The 22,642-nt window shown below is 40.8% G+C and overlaps 1 long non-coding RNA gene across 1 annotated transcript; it reads right to left on the reverse strand.

The window, feature by feature from the left end:
- Positions 1 to 2,001: 2,001 nt before the first annotated feature.
- On the reverse strand, positions 2,002 to 22,642 carry LOC117069423. Its single transcript, XR_004431538.1, has 3 exons — positions 22,494 to 22,642; positions 16,244 to 16,411; positions 2,002 to 4,020 (listed from the first exon to the last, which is right to left on the reverse strand). It is a non-coding gene; the product is annotated as an uncharacterized LOC117069423 (long non-coding RNA).

Raw genomic sequence — 22,642 nt, forward strand, 5'->3', positions numbered from 1 at the left:
CCTGTAATCCCAGCTACTCAAGAGGCTGAGGCAGGAGAATTGCTTGAATCCGGGAGGCGGAGGTTGCGGTGAGCCAAGATCGCACCATTTCACTCTAGTATGGGCAATAAGAGTGAAACTCCATCTCAAAAGCAAAAGGAAAAAAAAAAAAAAGAAAGACTTAAATGTAAGACCTAAAACCATAAAAACCCTAGAAGAAAACCTAGGCAATACCATTCAGGACATAGGCATGGGCAAAGACTTCATGACTAAAAGACTGAAACACCAAAAGCAATGGCAACAAAAGCCAAAATTGACAAATGGGATCTAATTAAACTAAAGAGCTTCTGCACAGCAAAAGAAAGTATCAGAGTGAACAGGCAACCTACAGAATGGGAGAAAATGTTTGCAATCTATCCATCTGACAAAGGGCTAATATCCAGAATCTATAAGGAACTTAAATTTACAAGAAAAAATCAACCCCATCAAAAAGTGGGTGAAGGACATGAACTGACACTTCTCAAAAGAAGACATTTATGCGGCCAACAAACATATGAGAAAAAGCTCATCATCACTGGTCATTAGAGAAATGCAAATCAAAACCACAATGGGACACCGTCTCACGCCAGTTAGAATGGCGATCATTAAAAAGTCAGGAAGCAAATTATTTTTAATTGAAATTTGTATCGATCTAATTCCAGATTCATGTGCAATTATAAGAAATAATACAGGCAAGCCACAATAGCTCATGCCTGTAATCTCAGCATTTTCGGAGGCCAAGGCAAAAGGATCCCTGAGCCCAGGAGTTCAAGACCATCCTGGGCAACATAGCAAGACCCTGGCTCCATAAAAAGTTAAAAAAAAAAAATTAGCTGAATTAGTGGCACGTGTGCATAATCCCAGCTACTCAGGAGGCTGAGGCAGGAGAATCACTTGAGCCCAGGAGACTGAGGCTGCAGTGAGCTGTGATCATGCAACTGCACTCCATCCTGGGTAGAGTGAGGCCCTGTCTCAAAACAAAATAAAATAAAGAAGAAATAATATAGAGAGATCCCATATTCACTTTCCCAGTTTTCTGTAATGGTAATATTTTGCAAATTTATAATGTAATATCACCACCATGATATTGACATTAATACAACTCCCCATCAATTTCAGATTTCCCCAGTTTTGTTTATTACTCATGTGAGCATGTATGTGAGTGCATACGGTGTTTAGTGCCACACAGTTTTATCACGTGTAGGGTTGTGTTTCCACCACCACAATCAAAATACTGAGATTTTCATCACCACTAGAATTGCTTGTGTTACCCTATTGCACCCACATCCACCTCCCCCATACCATTCCCCATTGCCACCCCGGCCTTCAACCTCTGGTAACCACTGTTCTCCAGTTCTAAAGTTTTATTTCGAAAAATGAAATGGAAATGGGAACATACAGTATGAAATATTTGGGATTTTTTTTTCACTTAGCCTAATTGTCCTGGGATCCATTAAGTCATTGTGCATATCAATAATTTGTTCCTTTTCATTCCTGAGTAGTATTTCATGGTATGGATGAACCACTTTGTTTAATCATTCATCCTTTCAGTCTGCCTGTATCTGCCAACCTCTGTCTTTTTATTGCTGTGTTTAAATGACGATATTGATAAGTATTTATATGTTGATGCTTAAGTCTACCTTTTTAATTATTTGTTTTCTGTTTGATTTCTCTGGTTCTTGTTCCTCTATTTTCTTACCTTCCTTAGGTTATTTGAATAATTGTTTTGGATTCTACCTTGATATATTGTTAGTGTCTTTGTGTTTTGAATGTATTTCTTTGTATAGCTTGTTTTTAGTGGGAACAAAGATCTTGCCATGTTGTCCCCATTGGTCTGGAACTCATGGGCTCAAGTGATCCTCCCACCTTGGCCTCCCAAAATGCTGGGATTATAGGCATAAGCCACCATGTCTGGCCGGCTTGAGTATTTTCTGGTGTTTCAATCATCAAATGTGATTTAGAAAAACTATAAGAAGGATAGTCTTTTGCACGTACTCATATTTTTATTTCTTAAAAAAAAATTTTTTTTAGAGACAGTCTTGTTCTGTCACCCAGGCTGGAGTCCAGTGGTGCAGTCATAGCTCACCGCAGCCTTGACCTGCCTCAGCCTCGTGAGTAGCTGAGACTACAGGCATGTGCCACCGTGCCGGCTTCCATATTTTCATTTCTGTTGTTTCTTCTTCTGTTCTGACGCTTCAGGATTCCCTCTTATCAGTTCCTTGCTGTTTGATAAATTATCCAATCTTTAAGGATAGGTCTGCTAGGCACACATTTTTCTTTCATTTGCGAATGTCTTTATTTTCTCTCCATTCCTGAAGGATAGTGTTCCCAGACATAAAATTTGTGGTTGAATTTTCTTTTCACTTCAAATACTTGAAAAATGTTGTGGCATTTCCTTCTGGGTTCCACTGTTTCAGATGAGAAATCTACTGTCATTTCAATCATTCTTCCCCACGGGTGATTTGTCATTTTTCTCTAGTTTCTTTCAAAATGTTTTTTCTTTGTCTTTGGTATGGATTTCCTGGGGCTTATCATATTTGGGATTCACTCAGATTCTCAAATCCATAGGTTTGTGTGTGTTGTCCAACTTGGGAAGTTTTCAGTCTACTCCTTCTTTCAGCCCTACTCTCTTTTCTTCTCTTCATCTGAGACTCTGATGACAGAAATGTTAGATCTGTTTTACAGTGCCATAGGTCCCTGAGAATATCCTTAATATTTATTAAGGATGTTTTCTGATTGTTTAGATTGGTTACTCAAATTAGGCAAATTATATCCTCAAGTTCAGTGATTCTATCCTCTGTCATCTCCATTCCACAAATAAACCCATCTAAGAAGTTGTCTTTTTAAGTTTCTGTTATTATATTTCTTAGTTCTCTAATTTCCATTTGGTTCTTTTGTGTAACTTGTTTCTTTGCTGAGATTTTTAAAATTGTTATTATTTGTTTAACCGAGTTTATAATTGATTGTTGAAGCATTTTTATTGCAACTGTTTTAAAATCTTCATCAGATAATTCCAAATCTTATTCATCACAGTGTTGATGTCACTGACTGTTGACTGTCTTTTCTTATCCAAATTGTGATTTTCTTGGTTTTTGGCAAAATGGGTGATATTTTATTGTATCCGGAACATTTTGTCTATTATATTAAGAAACTCTGGATTCTATTAATTTTTTTTTTTTTAATTTTAGCAGGCAGCCACTCTGTTTAGGTTCAGCACTCAGGTCCTGGATGACTTTTGTGGGCTGTGGTTCTAAATCAGTTATATTTCAGAGATTTTGGTGTTTGTTTATCTGTGAGGGCTGGGAATCCCACTCCCTGCTGGTGCTGCTTGAGGAATGGAACAGGTTCTCCCAGGCTGGGCTATCAAGTGTCTCTTGGAATAGGATGGGAATCTCAGGCCAGTGGGTATGAAGAGGTTTCCTGGGCTGGGCTACTTGTCATAGTGGCATCCTTCTGCTGGCTCTGCCCACCCACCATGCAGGCGGGGAATCTCAGCACTGAGGGGTCCCTTGTTTGTGTTTTCCCTAGAATGTAGACCTATGGAGGTAAGACCAAGTCTGGCTGTAGTTGCACAGCTGTAGCTCCAGCGTGAAGCACAGAATATAATGTGTAACAGGGTGTGTGTGCTGGGCTGGCTGTGCTATTGTTCTCCAACACCCAAGGCCTCCAATTTGGCTTATCCGTATATCTCATATGGGTAATGAAATGCAAGCAGGAAAGAGTATCACTTATAGGTGAAAGCTTTGAGAGCCAGGAGAACCTCCGCTCCACACTCTTTCCTGTGTCATCATCACTGACAATGTTTCAGACGGTAGCTGTTCCATCAACCCACATCTCAGAGTCCCAGAGTAAGAATGGAGACAGCTCAAAGTAAGCAGAATCCCTGCAGATCTTGGAGGGCATATTATGTGAGTGAGCAGGAAACTTTGTATGTGAATTGCAGAGATTTGGGGAGTTGTTTGTCACCACAGCATCACCTAGCCTATCCTGCAGTGAATTTTGCTTAAAGGAGAAAATGAAGAGGCAAATTTTGTTGGCTCTGGAGAGTACTAGAAATGTATAAAACCACATATCTTAAAAATTACATTCATTAAACATTTTAGTAATTCAGCTTGTATCCTCTTGTTACACGTTAACAGTTGGGGCTTTACTCTAGGGAAATGAGAAACCACAGTTTAGTTTGACAGCATCTGTCAAAGTCACCCAGAGTATCTGGGTGGTCTGTGAGGACATTTGTGATATAGAGTGTTTACCGTTAAGAGAATCGTGGGGATCTGGACATTTTCAATTGCCAGAGAAAAGCTTCCTTTCTGTCTGCACCTCCAGGATGGATTCTAACACTAAGGATTATTGACTTGGTGGCTTTGTGCTTAACTCCAAATTATTTGTTCATAGATGTTGCATTTATTTGTCATTCTTCTGTAAATTTCTGTCTCCATCTTATAGCCTTGTATTGAGATCTCCATAGGCCAGTAATGAAATCAGCTTAACTTGAACCAGACCATAATACAGCCTCTGGGTGTGAACAAGGCCACAAGCAAGGAAACTGAATACCTCCTAGAGGAAGGAAATTGAGTTTCTGCTGAGGACGTTTAGGTAATATCACAGCACTTGTGTTATTGCCGGATAATGTTTCTCAGATTAAGGTGGCCTTGATACTTTCTCCAATGCTCTTAATACAATTTATTACTGAGGAAAAGATCTTCTGGTCATTTAATAAAGATGCAGAAATACTTTCTGTCAAATCGTGAGGAAGGAATCTGTGTATTTTTACAATATTGAATTGGTGAAAGTGAAATCCCTTTAAAATGAAATTAGAATGACTCATACACCCCCTGAATCATGTAAATACAGAGACCTGTGGCTAGTTAAACCCCTGAAACCAATTATCCATCCATGGCTGTCCCTAAGCACCCTTTTCTATTAAGGAAACACCTGTAGCATCCAGCCTATTGTCTTTTTTTCTCTTTGTAGCTTGGTTTTCTGCCTCCTATCACCTATTTTTATTCTTCACGTCTCAGTGTCCCTAAATCTAGTGACAGAATAGTTTTTTCATCTGTATATATTGGTCTTTTTCTGCTGTTCTAATCAAGACATACTGTAGACTTTTTAAGAATTGTATTATTCTCCAGATAGTTTTCAAGCCTATTGTATAGCTAGACAGAGGGATATGGGGCTAAATTATGTTACAATGCCATGAACCCTCTGTTCTTTCCCACTCTCAGCAGTTTTTCTGGAACAAACTCTCCTCAGATTACTGTAAACATTTGGTTAATGTCAAGATCTCTTAAATAACTGATTTTGACAATTTTGGCTACTGTGTTTATCGCTCTGATGGAAAGGTAGATTTATAGGGATTGTCAACCTACTATTCTGGTGGTAAAATTTTAATGCGTTTTATTTAATAAAAATTTGTTGAGCAGCTAGTATTTACTGGGCAGTGGCCTAGGCACTGAAGATTCAAGTGTGGGAAAGAAACACTTTTGCTAACATTTAGCATTTGCTAACAAAAAGTTTACCATTTTCAAAGGAAACAGACTCACAGACAGGAAGAAGTAAGCTGAGGAAGGAACTGAGTCTTCCCCTTCAGGACTGAAAAAGAGACAGTTGGCCAGAGAATGGAGTGAAGAGGCTGACACATCCACTTCCATTTACATTTTGGCCAAGCCAGAGAATAAAAACTGTAAGGTCATTGTGAGAGTCCTTCCACATTAAACTTTACCCCAAATTTTCCATTTTTCAGTTTATTTCTCTTAATTTCCATCTGGAGAATAATAAAAGAATCAAATGGCAACTGTAGAGCTAAAACTATCATAATAAGGCCGGGTGCAGGGGCTGATGCCTGTAATCCCAGAACTTTAGGAGGCCAAGGCAGGTGGATCACTTGAGATTAGGAGTTCGAGACCAGCCTGGCCAACATGGTGAAACCCCATCTCTACTAAAAATACAAAAAATTAGCCAGGCGTGGTGTCGGGTGTCTATAATCCCACCTACTCGGCACGCCGAGGCGGGAGAATTGCTTGAACCGGGAGGCAGAGGTTGCCGTGAGCCGAGATCATACCATTGCACTCCAGCCTGGATGACAGAGCAAGACTCTGTCTCAAAAAAAAAATTAAATTAAAAATAAATAAATAAAACTATCATAATGAAATGTAAAATTTCTTAGAGGATTTCAACAGAAAATTTAAGGTTACAGAAGAAAGAATCAATGAATTTGAAAATAGGTCAATTCAGATTTTCCAGCCTGGGAAACAAAATATAAAATAATGAAGAAAAATTAAGAGTCATAAATACCTATGGGACACCATCAAGCATACCAACGTACCCGTAAAGGTAGTCCAGGAACGAGAGAGGTGAGAAAAAGGAGGAAAAGGAATGCTTGAGGAAAACAATGCCCAAAACATGCCAATTTTCATGGAAGCATTTATGTTCATATCCAAGAATATCAAATTAGATAAACTGAAAGAAATCTACACTTACACATATAATAGGCAAAACTGTTAAAAGACAAATAAAGAATCCTGAAGACAGAGAAAAATGACTCATTGCATGCAAGTGGTCTATAATAAGATTAATAGCTAGCTTTCCATGAAAAAATCATAGCGATGAGAATGCCATGATTCTCATGACGTATTCAAAGTGCCAAAAGAAAAAGAATGTCAATCAAGAATTATATATCCAGCAAAACTATCCTTTATGTATGAAGGATAAATTAAAGCAACTGTAGATTTTAAAAAACTGAGGCTGGATGGGTGTGGTGCCTCATGCCTGTAATCCTAGCACTTCAGAAGGCTGAGGTGGGAGGATCACTTGAGGTCAGGAGTTCGAGACCAGCCTGGGCGACATGATGAAACCCCATCTCTACTAAAAGTTAACTGGGTGTGGTGGCAGGCACCTGTAGTCCCAGCTAGTAGGGAGGCTGAGCCAGGAGAATCACTTGAACCTGCAGGGCAGAAGTTGCAGTGACCTGAGATCACACCACTGCACTCCCACCTGGGCAACAGAGCAAGACTCTGTCTCAAAAAAAAAAACCCAAAAATCGAAACTGAGAAAGTTCTGTGGTAGTGGACCTGCCCCCCAAGAAACACTAGAGGAAGTGTTGCAGGCTGAAATTAAGTGATATTTATTAGTAACTTGAATCAACATGAGTTTGTAACACTTTACTTTCTGATTTAAAAGACAACTCCATATAGCAATAATTATAAAACTTTGTTGATAAGCTTATAATGTATATAGTTTCCATGATGCACAATTAAAGGAGAAAGGAGCTATATTTAAATGAAGCTTTTGAACACCATTAAAATTAAGTTAGTTTAATATGAATGATATTGTTATTATGTTATTAATCACTCAAAAATAACTCAAAAAATACATAGTAAAATGAACAACAAAGAAATTAAAGTTGTACACTAGAAATATGTATTACTGTAATAAGATGTTAATGGGCATGTACAGGGACAGAAACCACATAAAGCACGTGGAAAACAAGTAGAAAGATGGCAGACATAAATCTTACCTTATCAGTAACTACATCAAATATAAATGATTAATTAATACTTCAGGCAAAAGACAGAGACCGGCAGAATAAATAATATTATACAATTCTATTCTGTCTATAAGAGATGCAGTTTAGATTAGAAAACCAAATACATTAAAAGTAAAATGATGGACAAAGGAATACGATGCAAGTAGTAGTCAAAATAGAGCTGAAGTGTCTATACCAATATCAAGAAAAATAGTTTTTAAGACAAAACTTGTTACTAATCATAAAGGATAGTGACAAAGTGGTAGTGATCCCACTGGGAAACACAATAATAATAAACATATCTGTACCTAACAACACAAATTTTAAAATACATGAAGCAAACTGACAGAAGGGAGAAATAGACAATTCAGCAATGATTGGAAACTTCAATATCTATCTCACTTTCAATAGTAGATAGAACAAATAGGCTGAATATTAAGGAAATAGAACATTTTAACAACACTGTGATACGAATAGACCTAATTGACCATTAAGTATATAAAGCATTAGGTAGACTATGCAGGAAAAATAAAGAGAAGACTCAAGTCTTAAAGTCAAAACCAATCTCACAGAAATAAAAAGATTATAAGGGAAATTATAAAAACTATGCCAGGCCTGGTGCAGTGGCTCATGCCTGTAATCCCAGCACTTTGGGAGGCGGATCATCTGAGGTTGGGAGTTTGAGACCAGCCTGACCAACATGGAGAAACCCTGTCTCTACTAAAAATACAAAATTAGTTGAGTGTGGTGGCACATGCCTGTAATTCCAGCTACTCAGGAGACTGAGGCAGGAGAATTGCTTGAACCTGGGAGGCGGAGGTTGTGGTGAGCTGAGATCGTGCCATTACACTCCAGCCTGGGCAACAAGAGCGGAACTCCATCTTGAAAACAAAACAAAACAAAACAAAACAAAAAAACTGTGTGCTGACAAATTAGATAACCTGGATAAAATGGACAAAGTCCTATAAGGATGCCAAGTGCTAAAATTGACTCAGGAAGAAATAGAAAATGTAAATAGATCTATTTAAAAGTACAGATATTGAGTTAATAATTTGAAAACTTCTCACAAAGGAAATTCTAGGCCCATGTGGCTTCTTCTACCAGTTATGGCAAATTCTACCAATTATGCAAAAATGAATACTCATCTCCTACATACTCTTTCAAAAAATAGAATACCCATCCCCCCAACTCTTTCAAAGTGGGAAGGAACTTACCCACTTAGCCTATAAGGACAATATTACCCCCAGTACTAAAACCAGACAAAGACAGCATAAGAAAACTACAGACTGATATCCATTGTGAATATTGACACAAAAATTCTGAATAAAATACTAGCAATTCACATCCAGAATATATAAAAAGAATAAGAATGACCATGACCACATAGGAATTTCCCCAGGATAAATGTTGGCTTAACATTAAAAAATCAATCAACTTAATATACCATGTTAATAAAATAAAGAACAAAAATCACATGATAATTTGAATAGACACAGAAAAAACATTGGACAAAATCCAACAGCCTTTCTTAAAAAAACACTCAACAAAGAGAACACAAATTCCTCTTCCAAATAAAGAAGCCTATGAAAAACTCACAAGTAATATCATACTTAATGGTGAAAGACAGAATACTTTTCATATAAGATCATGAACAAAACAAGGATGTTTACTCTCCCCATTTCTATTCAACATTGTACTGGAAATTCTAGCCTGGGCAATCAAGCAAGAAAGAGAAATAAAATGCTTTCAGAGTAGACAGAAAGAAGTAAAACTATTTCTATTCTAGATGATATGAAAATGCTAGAAATAATCTCTTTTAAAAGCTATTAGAACTAGTAAACAAGTTCTCCTACTTTGCAGGATACCAGGACAATATACAACAATCAATTGTATTTCTAGGCATTTTATGACCAATATGAAAATGAAATTAAGAAAAACAATTCTATTCTAATAGAATTAAAAAGATAAAATAATTTAGGATAAATTTAAAGAAGTATACAAGTTTGAGACTTGTACACTGCAAACTAAAAATTGTCATTGAAAGGAATTAAGACAAACTTAAATAGATGAAGAAGCACTCCATGTTCACAGATTGAAAGACTTAACATTGCTAAGACAGCAATATTTCCCAAATTGATTTGTAGGTTCAATGTAGTCTCCATCAAAATCCTAGCTACCTCTTTTGGACAGAAATTGACAAGCTTATCCTAAAGTCATGAGGAGATACAAGAGAGCCAGAAGACCCAAAATAATCTTGAAAAAGAAGAACAAATTTGGAGAATTTACACTTTCCAGTTTCAAAATGTTCTACAAAACTATGGTAATCAAGACAGCATGACATTCTCATAAAGACAGACATATGAATCAATGGGACAGAATTGATCATCTAAAAATAAATCTTCATTTTTATGATTAAATGATTTTTAATCATGATGCCAAGAAAATTTAGTGGGTAAAATAAAAGTCTTTCCAACAAATGGTGTTGGGAAAACTGGATGTCCATGGCAAAAAATAAAAGTTTAACCTGTACAACATGCCATATACAAAACCTAATTCAAAATTGATCATAGACATAAATGTAAGAGCTAAAATTATAAAACTGAGAAGAAATAGAGAAGTAAATATTTATGACCTTAAGTTAGGCAGTGATTTTTTAGGTATGACACCAAAAAGCACAAGCAACCAAAGAAACTAAATTGGACTTTCTCAAAATATCGTATTTTGTGCTTCCAGGGATACCATCAAGAAAGTGATGTGATTCTCCTGCAGAATAGGAGAAAATATTTGAAATGATATGTCTGATAAAGGGCTTGTGTCAAGAATATATAAAGAACTCTTATAGCTCAACTAATAGACAACCCATATTTTTTAATGCGGAAAAGTTTTGTCTATACATTTTTTCCAAAGAAGATACATGATTACCAATAAACATATTAAATGATTTTCAATGTTATTATTCATTTTTCATTAGGGAAATGCAAATCAAATTTTCAATGAGCAAACTGCCCACTAGGTTGGCTGAAATTTAGAAAGTAAACATTAATAAGTATTGGCAAGGATGTGGAGGAATTGGAATCCTCATATATTGCTGGCATGATTTTAAATGGTGGAGAGAACAGTTTGGCAGTAGCTCAGATGTTAATTATAGAGTTTTCATATGATCCATCAATTCTACTCTCATGTATGTATACCAGAAAAATGAAAAATAAAAATATCCACACAAAACTTGCATATCAATGTAAAAAGCATCATGATTTATGGAAACAACTCAAATATCCATCAAGTGATCTATGGATAAACAAAATGAGGTATAGTCATACAGTGGAATATTATTTGGTATTTAAAAAGGAATGAAGTACTAATACATGATCTTTCCTCTCTGCCTCTGCCTCCACCCAGATAACAAGAATGACCCCTTCAATGACTATGTGGGTCATGAAAACTGGAAGAATCTTTCAGTAGTTTCTGTCTGCCAACCAGGAAAATTTTTGATGATTAAGAGCCCCTCTGCCTCCTGAAACAGAAAGGGAATACCATAAGGTGACTAAGCACAAATGAATATTTAAATTAAATGTCCTGCCACTTTGCGGTTGAGTTGAAGGTGACCAAATCCAACAGGCTGCATGGTGGCATCACTAGGATGTTGTTCTGACCTCCTCCTCTATCGCTTTCTTGGCTGAAGCTGTCTGATCTGGGAGGAGAAACAGAGCAGACAGAGCCTAGACTTTTGTGAGACTAAGAGATTCCACTCTATAGTCTTTTTGTAGTTTCCTGGACCTCTCTTGAATCCCAAGATTCCTTAGACTCCCTGTTATTCCTTGCAGTTCTCTTCTTGGCTGTAGTCTTCTATGACACATCCGTCCTCTTTGCAGACACAGCCAAAAGAAAGGCATATGTAGTCCCTTACCCTCAGGGCTGTTTTTGATGTGTATCCTCTCCTAGCTGGGTGGTGCTTTCTTGTTTCCTTCCAGATCTGGTTTTCTCTTCCAGGAAACAGTCTTTTTGCTTATTCCTGGGCATAGTTTATTTCATGCTGAATCCTTAGTTGGAAAAATCTGAGGATACCACTCTCATTGACTTTACCACAATTTGTGCTCTCTGGAGTGCTGAGATGTGGCTACTCTGGCTTCCCTGGCCTTGGCAACTGGCTCTTCCTTGTTGACTGGGCTCTAGGTAAAATTCTGGACCTTGGCGCCACCCTGGTGACAGATTACTTTCCAGGAGCTCAGGAGATATGGAAATGTGGTGTTCATCCCCACTAGAGTTTATAGACAGAGTCACTTGCACTGAGTGACTTATTGATGGCAAACAGAAAGAGACATTTTCTTGGGGAAGCTAAGTGGAAAAGAGGAGTCTATTAAAAGGATGCTCGGCTAGAGACCAGGCTTGTGACTCTACCCAGGAGCAAAAAACTCATCCTTGCTCTCTGTCTTGCATCTCTTTTCTTTCTGATTCATTCTTTTTTTCTATCTGGAGATTAATGTCTGTTTTTTGATCTTCACAAGGAGGTGGAAGATGATCTACTGGGGAAAATTGACTCTGGCCCAATTCTTAGGGTAGAGTTTCCGAGTTGCTGAAGTTTGGTCAATGCCCGTCCTATGTGTGGACTGGGCTGTCTGAAGACTACTCCCGCACATATAGGGCAATTTGAGGCAGTGGAAATTTGTGAACGGGGTCAACTCTCATTAAATTGTCTTTATTAGAGTGTGCCAGTGTTTAAAAGAGAACACAGGACTTCCAGTTTTCACTTCAGTGCAAAAGGAGCTTTGAAGCTGTCACTGTATCCTAATAACAATTCAAAAAACTGACACACTGAAAAATCAACAGTTCTTCTTAGAGCTATCAGAAAAGTGAGGACACAGGGTAAGCTGCTGTTCCCAAAATTGGAGAGACAGACACATGGACACAATGAATCTGCTCTAAACAGCAGAAACTCTAGAGCAGAAACCTCCATGGGCACCAGCGCCAGCGTGGGAAAAGCTGAACTGTAACTGACACATTGCCAGAGGTTGAGTGTGGAAAAGATGGAGTTAAAAATTCCAGGAAGACCCAGGTATAGAAGGGCTCTTACACTTCTACGAGGTAGAACTACAGGCACTCTCCCAGATTCTCAAAGCAAAGATCAGAGAAAAATTCCCTTATGCTTCTCTCAGGGGGAGGAGAAAAGCAACTACTTGGAAATATGCCAGAGCATCCTTCTTATTACAAGGCCTACCCTCAGGAGAAACTATTTTATTAGAGCCTAAATGCTGGGTTTTTATCAGAACGTAAGTTACCCAGGGGAAGGGGAAATACCCAACTCCAGTTACCTGTAACCATCCTGTCCTACCTAAGGGACTGGGGGCAACTGAGAAGCTCCTGTGAAGTTCACAGTCCACTTTAGGAAACTAGCAAAAGAAGAACAAATTAAATCCAAAGTAAGCAGAAGATAAGAAATAACAAAATTACAGTAGAAATCAATAAAATTGGAAACAAAATCAGTAGAGAAAATCGACAAAATTATAAGCTGGTTCTTTGAAAAGATCAATAAAATTGATAAGCCTCTGTAGCTAGGCTAAGAAAAAAAACAAACTACTGGATTAAACAATGGGCCAAAGACCTTAACAGATACTTTACCAAAGAAGAAATACAGATGTCAATTAAGCCTATGAAAAGACGCTCCACAAGATGCCATCAGGGAAATGCAGATTAAAAAACAATGAGATATCACTGCGTACATTAGAATGGCTGAATTCCACAGCTCTGACAACATCAAATGCTAGTGAGGATGGGGAACAACAGGGACCCTCGTTCACGATGGGTGACAATGCAAAATGGTACAGCCACTTTGGAAGACAGTTTGGCCATTCCTTTAAACACTAAACATACCCTTACCAGCAGTTGTATTCTTTGCAGTTGTGTTCTTTGACGTTCATCCAAAGGAGATGAAAACTTACGTCCACACAAAAACCTGCAGCTTCATTCATAATTGCCGACACTTGGAAGCAACCAAGATGTCCTTCAATAGGTGAACGGATAAATGAACCGTGGGACATTCATACAGTGGGATATTATTGAGCACTAAAAATAAATGAGCTATCAACCTATGAAAAGATATGCAGGAAACTTAAACGCATATTGCTAAGTGAAAGAAGCCAATTCGAAAGCCTTTATATGTATGATTCCAAGTATGTGACATTCTGGAAAAGGATAAACTAGGGAGATGGTAAAAGTTAATGCTAGGGATTTGGGGGAGAGAGAGATGAACAGGTAGAGCACAGAGGATTTTCAGGGCAATGAAACTATTCTATCTGATATTATAATGGTAGACATGTGTCATTATACACCTATCAAAACCCGTATTAAACACCAAGAGTGAATCTTAATGTAAACTATGGACTTTGGGTGATGATGTGTCCATACCATTTCAACAGTAGTAACAAATGTACCATCCTGATGGGGAATGTTGGTAGTTGGGGAGTCTGTGCATGTGGGGGGACAGAGGGTATATAGGAGCTCTCTGTACTTTCTGCTTCACTTTACTGTGAACCTAAACCTGTTCCAAAAATAAAGTGTATTAATATCAGAAACCATAAATAAAGGAAAATGAAATCACACACACACAGAGGGTGAACACACCCACTCGTGTGATGTCCTCTTAGTTTCTTTAGTATGCCTTCTACAGAGATTACCTGGCATGCTTTCAGTCTGCCACTCACAGCCTTTACAACCTGGAGAATATGGTAGTAAGGTGCTAACAACTACATAGCCATATCACCCTCCCATCAATTATTTAGTCAACAGGTATTTGTTGAGCATCTAATATGTGCCAGCAGTGCCTGGAGGCTGTGGGGTGGAAAAGGAGTCAGCACTCTTTACAGTCTCTTGCCCACAAGGATGCGATCATCTATACTATGGTTTGGATGTTCTTTGCAGTCTCATGTGGAAATGTGATTCCTGATGTAGTAGGTGGGCCCAGGTGGGAAGTGATTGCATCATGGAGGCAAATCCCTCATGAACGGTTTAATACCATCCTCCTGGTGATAAGTGAGTTATTGCTCAGTTAGTTCATGCACAATCCGGTTGTTTAAAAGAGTCTGAAGGGACCTGCCCCTTCTCTCTCTCTTGCTCCCGCACTTGCCATGTGATGTGCCTGCTCCCTTTTCCCTTCTGCCACAAATGGAAGCTTCCTGAGGCCCTCATCAGAATCAGATGTTGGCATCACTCTTCCTGTACATCCTGCAGAACTGTGAGCCAGGCAAACCTCTTCTCTTTATCAATGACCCAGCCATTAGGCATCCCTCTATAGGAACACAAACAGACGGACACAACCCACTTGGGAAAGAGAACGTCACCCTGCCGCTCGTGGTGAATATGATGATATTACATATTGCTACAGTTGACTGGGGACCAGGATAATAGTCGGTGAGCTAATTATTTGGCACAGGTGATAAGAGTATGAAGATTCGGTGCAGGAGGAAAGACTCATTTGAGCTGGAAAACCCTGAGAAAATTGGCAAGAGCGGGAGCAGATTCATGTAGGCTCCCACAGCTGGTCAGCTCTGCTGACACCATCTTGAAATTCTTACTAGTTTTGGAACAAAGATCCTCATATTTTTATTTTGCACTGGACTCCCCAGATTAAGACCCGTCCTCTCCAGGAAGGAAATGCTTGTATGGGTCATGTCTGATTTAGAAATCATAATTGCTACCACTTACTGTGCATTTGCAAGTACCAGGAAGGATCTTAGGTGCTAAGACCTTATCTCCACTAACCTACACAAAGGAGAGGAAAACCGAGTTTCAGACAGGTCACCTGAACTCACCCAGTTGGTGGGGCAGGCAAGATTTAAACCCAAGCTCTTTTCTTTTATTTCTGATTCATTCTTTGCAGATTTTTATATCAGTTATTTACATTCATGGTTCATGCTTTGAAATGATTTTTAATTAATTAATTAACTTTTTGAGGTAGGGTCTCACTTTGTGGCCCAGGCTAGAGTACAGTGGTGCAATCTCATGGCTCATTGCAGCCTCAACCTCCTCAGCTCAAGCAATCTTCCTGCCTCAGCTCCCCAAGTAGCTAGGACTACAGGCGTGCACCATCCCATCCAGCTGATTTTTACTTTTTGTGTGTGGAGACTGTGGTCTCACGACATTTCTCAGGCTGGTCTCGAACTCCTGGCCTCAAGCAATCCTCTCACCTCAGTTTCCCTAAGTGCTGGGATTACAGTTGTGAGTGATCATGCCCAGCCTTGAAATGACTGTAAGATGTTTGAGAGGAATAAACCAGCTCACCTCTGTGAATGGTTTCGTTCAGCGGTTCCTAAACATTTTCAGTTCACAGCACCCTAATGTCTTAGTAATCTTATTCACAGGGCCCTGAGGCCACAAGAAATACCTCATAATTCTGTTTAGGACCTTGTTGGGTCCAACTACCTTAATAAGTATTTATGTCCTAACAACTTAGTAGCTGGGTAAAAAATAATATGTACAAATTGAAAGAAATAAATTATATTTTATTGTATTATTAAATAACCACAATACTTACTAATAGTATGTAGGTGCATCAGTTGGGCACTAGCAATATATAAAACCTTGGAAGCAGATAGGACATATCACCTTTTCCCCCACAGCTATCACAGGAGTCACCAAAAACCAAGCTTTGCAAAGATATGACGTCATGGAAGGAAATGTAGCAACCTAATGTTAAAACCGATTTACCTGGAGCTAGCAGTTCCTGAGGTGTTTGACAGGCATCATTGTGTTTTCCTCAAGTACTTCAAAATATCCAGGCACTTCTGCGAGTCCCCTGAGGTGCCTGCCCCTCTGCCTGTCTATGCAAAGCAATGTCCCCTTGCTGGTGGGCAGGAGCAGGCAGTGCTTCTTCCTCTGCGTGGTGATATTAGATATGCAGAAAATCATGGATAGGAAGAGCCAAGGAAAAAAGGGGGAATAAAAATAGAATGAACAAGAAAAGGAGCTCAAGAAATGTATTTTTAATGCAGTACCACAAAAATAAGCTCATATTTTACTATGTATTTGACAGCAGAATACAATTACAACTGACATCGATTATCTTCTCTGGTAGACTTTTCTCTACCTTATACATTTAAGTGTAATCCCAAATGGGGAGAGAACCACTGCTTTTTAATATAGGTGCTTTCTCAATTTGAAAACTAGAATAGAAGTCATGTTCAGAAGTGTAAAGAATTCTAAGAATGAGGTGGGGGTTAAACGATTGTTAGCAACCAAGAGGTTCCATTATTTTTTCCTTCAAGCATGTTGGTATGTGGAAAACGGAAAGCATATTCAACCACTCACTTAAGTTAGTTAAACCCAACATACTAGAGCAATTATTAATCCTCTTTCATCTTTCTAATAACAACAAGACACAAAGCAATTGCTAGTTATAATTTGTAATCAGTAGCATGTCGTTAGTGGGCTGTTAATTGATTGTATCTACCAGTGTTTGCGTAGATGGGTTCTGTTGTTGTTGTTTGAGTTTCATGTTAATTCAATAGGAGTGGTAACTTGGTTTTTGGTGAGGACAGAAAGATTTTACATCTCATTTCACTGATTCTGTTTTCTTCTGAACATTGGACTTCTATGTGCTTATTTAAAAAAACTATGTGGCTACTGCCATCTGTTGGATGGAATGTGAGTCCTGCTCAGACACGTGGCCCTTTAAAGCCCAGTGTCTGTCCCTTCTAACTTCACCAAGTGTCTGCTCAAGGTAAGGTTCTGCCTTTGATCTACCTGCATGCATCCCAGCTTCCAGCCCCAGAACTGAGTTCATTTTGGGAACGCTTTCTGTCATGGTGGGGTACTTTCTCTTCAGACATGTAAATGCTCTTTACTGAAGAGTGTGAGGTTGTTTAGCTTTCCAGGAAGACTTACAGCATCAGGAGGCATGTCGAGGTGGGGACGGATGTGGCTGGGAGCATGTTTAGGAACGAGTATATTTTTAGCATGGGGTAGTGGAATCTACATTGGACTAACAGGCAGAGGAATCAAAGTTCAGCTGTAAATTGTGGTGCATATTGAGGCCAGTAATTTTATGTCTCTGAGCTGGCATTTCCTCAGCTGTTAGACAAGAGGACAGGACTAGGACTGAGAAAATCTTATGAGCTGAAGACCCACGCGGCTCCATCTCTCTCAAGAGTCATATTCAAAGAACAGCAGACCTAATAGCAAATACGAATTTAAGAGGAAATGCCAGTCTGATTTAACTGAAAAGCACAGAGAAGAACCAATCTATAGATCATGGGAAACCCATTTGACCTGACTCCCTTTTCCCCCACTGCTTGGTTCCTATTTTTCTACTTTTCTTGGGCTGTGATTGTCAGCATCCTCGCTCCTCACCCCTCCTACTCTTTCTCTGTGGAGGGACTGTTTTCTCTCTCCACTCCTGTTCAGGTTTTTTCTTAGTCCTCCCCTCCTCCTCTAGCCCTCAGTCTCAGCTTTCTCTGCCCTTTTGCTGATTCTGCATCACAAAATTCCAAGAACCACTCTTGGAGAAACTACCTCTTCTCTGAGATGGGAAACAGGTGAAGAAGCTGAACCAGGCAGAACACACTTCATATTGTCCAGGAGAAACGCACACACACACACACACAGAGCCAAGCCCTTCTGACAGCAAGAGCCTTCAACCCTGTGACTGATACGACTACAATGCCTATAGCTGAATTCACTGGTTAGGGAGTGCACGATGGAATTTTGTCCCTTGAATTGGGGATGTTTGAAGATCCAGGCTATTTCACTCTTCCTCCTGCCTTTAAGAATGACCGGGGTCATTATTGAACTCAGTTTTCTCATTTGCTTTCTTAAAATTTGATGTCCACAAAACCTGGAGTTTATTTACTTCTCCCTTTCCTCCTCTCTTCATTTAGTCCATCATGCCATTTGTTAATACCAGATTAGAGAAGGGGAGCATGTCAAGGAATTCCTTTATGATTTCTTCTCTGAGGATGAAGTCTTGGTTGAGTCTTCACTGGACAGGGTCAGGATGGATCCTGGGAGTGGGGCTGGGGCTCTGCAGTGTGTGTGTTCTCCAGGGCAGTTATCCTGCTGGGGCTGGGCCAGCCCTCCTGCCCCAGCAGCCCCCATCTCTCTCTGCCCCACCCTGTCTCCTAGGTGAGGTGTGCTGGGATTGCTGTGTGGGGACGGAGTACGGCCAGCCTGCCTGGGCTCAAACCTTCAAGGAAATGAAAAATAATTTCTCCTTACAAGAGGTTAAGGGAGCCTCCCCAGGCTCGTCTGCTGCTAGTTCTGTCAGTGGAGAGGCAGTTTAGAAGGCCCCAGGAGGCTGGGAGGAAAGGAAGTGTGCCCAGGCCCACCTAGGGAAATGTCTACAGGAGAAAGGCCCTCTTTCTCATTGCTGCAGGGTAACAGCGAGTTTTGCAGTTGGTGATAATGATTCATTTCCTCAGTTGAGGTTTGGGAGGATTATAGCTGGAATTTGAAAAGTCGTTTCTATATCTGGCAACGAAGGAACCCTGAGTGATCACCATGTACTGTTTGGTGTTTTGCCATCATTGGTAATATCACTGTGGTAGTCAGCTCGGGCGGCTGTAACAGAACACTGTAGACTGGGGGGCTCACAAACAGCAGACATCCACTTCCCACAGTTCTGGAGGCTGGAAGGCCACGATCAGGGGCCAGCTGGCTTGGGTTCCGGTGAGGGCCCTCTTCTGGCTGTGGGTGGTTGCCTTGTCATTGCGTCCTCACGAGGCGGAAAGGCAACCAGAGAGCTCTCTGAGTCCCTGTCACAAGGGCACTCATCCCATTCATGAGATCTGCACCCTGATGACTTAATCACCTCCCCAAAGGCCCACCTTCTAAAACCATCACATGGAGGATGAGGATTTGAACATGAATTTCGTGGGAATGCAAACGTTCAGTCAATAGCCATCACCAACAACACTAAAATGTAAATTGGAGGTGTCATATGAAAAAAGAAATGATCTAAATGAAATTCTGTGCTGTCATAATGGAGTTCTGCAGCCACCAATGTATGCCCTCTGGTTGAGTGTACAGGCGGTATATGAATATGTGTAAGTGTATATATGTCTTGTGATTGTTCTGAGCATTCATGATTTAAAGTACCTAATCAGCAATGAGCAGTGTTCACATTCCCGGCTGAGTAGAGCTAGCGTGTGTCTCTAAGCACTGGCTGGTTGTGGAGGCAGAATGTTATCAGGATGCCCTGATAGATCAACAATGTCCTCTCCTGCTTTGCTTCAGGAAGGGGTGAACATTTGTTTACGGGTCTGACAGCATAAAAAGTGAACCTGCCGAGAATGGAGTCCATGCACTCCAAGTCACTTCGCCTTCACTGGTGCTGAAGGATCCCGGTGGCTCATGGTCCACAGGCCAGAGAGCTTATTGCTAGTGCAAATGCTGACCCAGTTCCTTCCACTGGGATGGACAGCTCCAGTTCCTAACTCAGCCAGAGGAGCACAGCTCTTTTGTTTCTAACATCTTCTAGTATAGAGGAGCTGTTGTTGAGGATAGGTCTGTGGAGGTGATCGCCTCCCTTAGCTCCTGCACAGTAAGTGGATGCTGAGGCAGTCTTGAACATCAGAGCATAAGGCACTGGGATGTGTCCCCAGGGCTGTGCTGCCCTTGAGTGGCTTCCTGGTCTGTAAAGTTGCATGGTGTGTAGGAAGAGATGGAGGTCTGGCACCTGGCAGCACACCATGACTGGGTGGACCTGACTCTCCTGGCACCTTGGGGGTGCAGAGCCACCACTTCACTCTCACGGAGCTACACTATTATGGGTTATCTTTGCAGGACATAGGAGACAATCTGAAGCATTCAGGAACCCCAATGCCTTGAAAACACTATCAGGGGATAAATTATAATGTAACATACTAATAATATTAAAAAGGCAAAGGGAGGTAAGGTTTTAAGAGATTCACTATGAACTTTGACTTCAAGTCTATGGAATCCTCTTTTACCTCATACCTCATGGTAGATTTTTTAAAAACTACAGTGAATTATGTTTTTTTCTATTAAAATTGCCTATAAGTTGACTGTGAGTTTATCAGAAGTCCATCTTTTCCCATTTTGACAAGGTCTAGTGACAACTGGTAAGAACTTAGAAGTACAGTCAGCACCCGCTACTTTCGACTAACTACAGGTGGAATAACTCTGCATTGCTGTTGGTTGATACAGAAGCTGAGACATGAGTGATATTCACTGCATAACTGGCAATGCTGGCATGAATGGGACCCTTCCCACAGGTCATGCCCTCTGTTGAGTGCACTGTGTAGATGATCACATTTATTCCCCAGTGCAACTCATGGGACAGAGATTATCATCCTTATATTCAGGGAGGAAACTGAGACTCGAGAGAGGCTCGGGTAGCAGAACCAGGCTTGGATCCAGAGACTCTGACCCCAAAGCCGTGACTGATGGTGGGGACCTCTGCTTCTTCCCAGAGGTTCTTGTGAGCAGCCTGGGGTAGTGATTTCCTCCTATGGCGACTGAGAGCTCCTACGTTATGGCATCAAATCAGGGAGGGACTCCCGCTTGATCTGGCAGCTGCAGCTATAGACATTATCCCTGCCCTTGTGAAACATAAAGACTTGTTAGTCTAATGGCAGAGATACGACATCAGTGTAACGTAATCGATACTTACTAATCAGTTGCTATTATTCCAAACACAACATTGCTTTATTATACTCTATGTAGTCGCTTTTTCTGTATGTCTATAAATCAAATACGTTTTCCTGCATCCTGAGAGGTAACAGCCTAGATAAATACTTTATTTATTTAAAATCTGTCCACCTATTCATCCGTCCAACACATATTTGGTGATTTTGATTAAATTCCAGGTGCCTTTGCTAAGGATGGAAGGACATACAAAGATGTGAAAATCCAGGCACAGGCTCTTCCTGCAAGGTGGCTCAGTCTAGCAGGGGGAGACCCTCTGTGTAAAGAACTCTGAGGTAAGTGCGGTGGAAGCGTAAGGGTTTAGCAGAGAATTTGCTCTCACTGCGGTGGGGGGTGTCACAGAAGTATTGGTGAGTGAGCAGGACTTGGAAAGGGCAGATGGGCTGGTAGAAAGGACACTGCAGATGAGCAAAGGGACACTCCTGGGGAGTCTCGAGTGGGGGGAGGACTTAGGGATGTTCGTGGAGGGGAAGAGCTGGGCAAGGCTGAAGAGTAGGGCAGGGCAGGGCACGGAGGGCTCAGTCCCTGGGTTGGCGGCTGGGACTGAATTCAGTAGGCAGTGGGGTCATTGAAGCTTTGAGAGCTGGGGAAAGCCATGACATGGGTTTAGTGGGAAACGCATGTTACTTAAAGTCAGGCAGATCCTGGCTGGAGTCCTGGCTCAGCTTTTTAGCTGTGTCTGCTTGGTCTGTCGCTCTCAGCCTGAGTTCCCACGTCAGTCACCTGAAGGAAACGGGCCTGCTTTGTGGTCTCGTTTAGAGGTCTTGTTCAATCGTGTGTGTAGAGTATGCCCATGGGGCCTGGCCAGGGAGTCCTCCGAGGCACCTGAGGCTGAACCAGGGGTGGCAGTGGAAATGGTATGAAAAGAGGGACAGCTCTCAGGGACAAGGAAGAATGACTAGAACTCAGAACCTGACAGGAGGTGTCCTTGTCCGGTGAGGGGGCTGCAGAGTGAGATGTGACCATTCTGGGCTGCCTTCCCCGCAGTTCCCGGCCCAGGCATGTAGTCGCTGTGGGGTCCCGAGCCTGGGACAGCCCTTCTTTAGATTCAGGCTTTTCTTTGGACTATTCCTTTCAAGTGACAGCAAAACCTAGTAGTCTCTGTTTTCATACAAGGTTCTAACATCTGATGCCAGATTTACAACCTGAGGTGGCCAGAGATTTTTGGTTTTCCCTGGGGCTTAAGTCAATGGTGTTGCTTGGCTTTCTCCCGTGCAGCCAGGTTGGCCAAGAAAACCACCCGTTGTTCTGCTGTGAATGGAAGGCATGCTGCTGCGTGGCTCTTGATATTTACCTGATCCCGGAGCTGAGCTTCGTCTCTGTGGTGTGCAGGTGCAGCGGGGCTGGGAAAGATAGTCCTCTGGCACGCTTTCCACATTTGGATGGCAGCCCCAGCTTCAGCTTCAAACACTTTTATCCCTGATGGCATTGTTTACAAACATG

The sequence above is a fragment of the Trachypithecus francoisi genome, unplaced genomic scaffold (assembly GCF_009764315.1).
Source record: "Trachypithecus francoisi isolate TF-2019V2 unplaced genomic scaffold, Tfra_2.0 Lachesis_group3, whole genome shotgun sequence".
NCBI classification, from domain to species: domain Eukaryota; kingdom Metazoa; phylum Chordata; class Mammalia; order Primates; family Cercopithecidae; genus Trachypithecus; species Trachypithecus francoisi.